This window comes from Colletes latitarsis, unplaced genomic scaffold, assembly GCF_051014445.1.
Source record: "Colletes latitarsis isolate SP2378_abdomen unplaced genomic scaffold, iyColLati1 scaffold0045, whole genome shotgun sequence".
NCBI lineage: Eukaryota > Metazoa > Arthropoda > Insecta > Hymenoptera > Colletidae > Colletes > Colletes latitarsis.
The window spans coordinates 67,589-70,000 of NW_027488395.1; the positions used below are offsets into that span (position 1 = coordinate 67,589).

Here is a 2,412-nt window from a genome sequence, read left to right on the forward strand (position 1 = left end):
AAAAAAAGAAAAACAAATCGTACACCGTAACGAATCGGAGCAACAAGAACCTGGTGTATATATGGAATCGACCACCACCTCCTACTTCTCCGCGTCCTCCGATAGCATATAATAGCATTTTGCTTTCTCGGAGAAAAGGATATCAATGATGGGTTTTTAGCGCCTCGCCAAAGTGTCTCCCTTCTGTCTTAGTTTTTCATTCGTTCGATGCGAAACGCTCGCTAGGCGTAACCGGCTGATTACTTTTAACGTCCTTCCGTCGCTTTTCAAATTAAAGAAGAACCACGGTGTGTGTCTATGATAGAACTACCCGATCCGATTTTCGTTGATTCTTTGATAGTCTACCAAAGTCCACCGTAAGTTCGAAAGAAAAGCATTCGTGGACTGGACGACCGGCTAAACGCGCGGTCTCGCAATCGATATACATATTCGTAACAAAGAGAGACATGGGGCGACCAACTTCTCAGAGTATATCCCTTCTTTTGGGTTCCGTTCGTATCGCGCTTCTCGTCGTGTTCGTTCGAGCCTCTCCATAGAGGATGATCGTCCGATTCGTTTGATAAATTATCATTTTTCCCTGGGGCTGTACGAACGAACAGAGAGGAAGACGACGACCGACGGATACCACAAATTTCACGTGGTAGGGCATATATTACATATCATAATTATCAGTGTTTGGTCAAATTTCTTTCCAGTGTCCTTTTTGTTATGCTCCAAAACTAGTATACGCTTTATTTTCTCTTTCCTTTGCATAAATTATTAACTTCGGGCAACGTCGGGAGCGCCGGTAATCATTAGATTTGTACGAAACGCGATTTGCGCCCCACGGTGGTTTTTAGTGCCGTCAAAGTCAGAAATCGTAGGAGCGGTGCTTTAACGGGCGGTCGTGATGATACTCCAGACAACACGACGCACGACGCCGTAAAACACTCGCGCGAGTCCAGACTGATCTCTGCCTCACCACGCAAGGGGTGCGCAAACTTGCCAATAATATATAATATTTATTCTTTTTCGTACGTCCAGCGACAAACGCCAACGAAATACCCAAATTCTCGCTCGTACGTTGATACCTTTCTCTTCATCGACCCGGCTCCGAAACGTTCTTCGCCATCTCCCCGAAAGGAGAGGTAAACGACGGCGGGGTTAGGGAATCTGAGAACAACGCAAGCAGTTTTAGGACAAGTGAACGACCCTCAGCCAGGCGTGGTCCAGGAATTTTATCCGTGGACCGCAATGTGCGTTCGAAATGTCGATGTTCATGTGTCCTGCAGTTCACACGTTGACGCGCAATTAGCTGCGTTCTTCATCGACCCACGAGCCAAGTGATCCACCGTTCAGGGTAATCATATACAATTTACAATTTTTCTCTTTGTATTTAAAAATGCTCCTTGTTCTTTGCTTTAAAAATATTCGATGTTCGCACCTCCGACCAGCGTATCGACGGAGGATTGAACGCGCCATATCGACGACAAAAGTTTCTTTTTGTTTCCTGAATGACGGAAAACCATCGTTCGACGGCCGGGCGTACAGTACATTCAAAAGCCTTTGCGCGTGGCTGCGACCAAACGGGTATAATACACCCGTATATTCTTGGTTCCGAACAGTAACTTCACGCGCAATCGGGCGAACGCACGCGGCAGCGCCCATCGGTTGCTCGATGAAATCGATGCGATAAACTACAGCCTTCTCGGCTGGTCGTCGTTAGTCGCGCGAGCAACGGATGGCCGCACAATCGACGCGTCGTCGTTTGCGATTATTCGCCTCACGTTAGCCATGAGTATGTATATTATTCATTTACGAACGAACGCGGCAGCGTCCATCGGTTGCTCGATGAAATCGATGCGATAAACTACAGCCGTCTCGGCTGGTCGTCGTTAGTCGCGCGAGCAACGATGGCCGCAAAATCGACGCGTCGTCGTTTGCGATTATTCGCCTCAAGTTAGCCATGAGTATGTATAACATTCATTTACGAACGAACGCGGCAGCGTCCATCGGTTGCTCGATGAAATCGATGCGATAAACTACAGCCGTTTCGGCTGGTCGTCGTTAGTCGCGCGAGCAACGATGGCCGCAAAATCGACGCGTCGTCGTTTGCGATTATTCGCCTCAAGTTAGCCATGAGTATGTATATTATTCATTTACGAACGAACGCGGCAGCGTCCATCGGTTGCTCGATGAAATCGATGCGATAAACTACAGCCGTTTCGGCTGGTCGTCGTTAGTCGCGCGAGCAACGATGGCCGCAAAATCGACGCGTCGTCGTTTGCGATTATTCGCCTCAAGTTAGCCATGAGTATGTATATTATTCATTTACGAACGAACGCGGCAGCGTCCATCGGTTGCTCGATGAAATCGATGCGATAAACTACAGCCGTTTCGGCTGGTCGTCGTTAGTCGCGCGAGCAACGATGG

The 2,412-nt window shown here is 48.2% G+C and overlaps 1 non-coding gene across 1 annotated transcript; it reads right to left on the minus strand.

The window, feature by feature from the left end:
- Positions 1 to 1,187: 1,187 nt before the first annotated feature.
- Positions 1,188 to 1,342, minus strand: LOC143350915 (5.8S ribosomal RNA). The gene has a single exon (XR_013081346.1). It is a non-coding gene; the product is annotated as a 5.8S ribosomal RNA (ribosomal RNA).
- Positions 1,343 to 2,412: the final 1,070 nt, after the last annotated feature.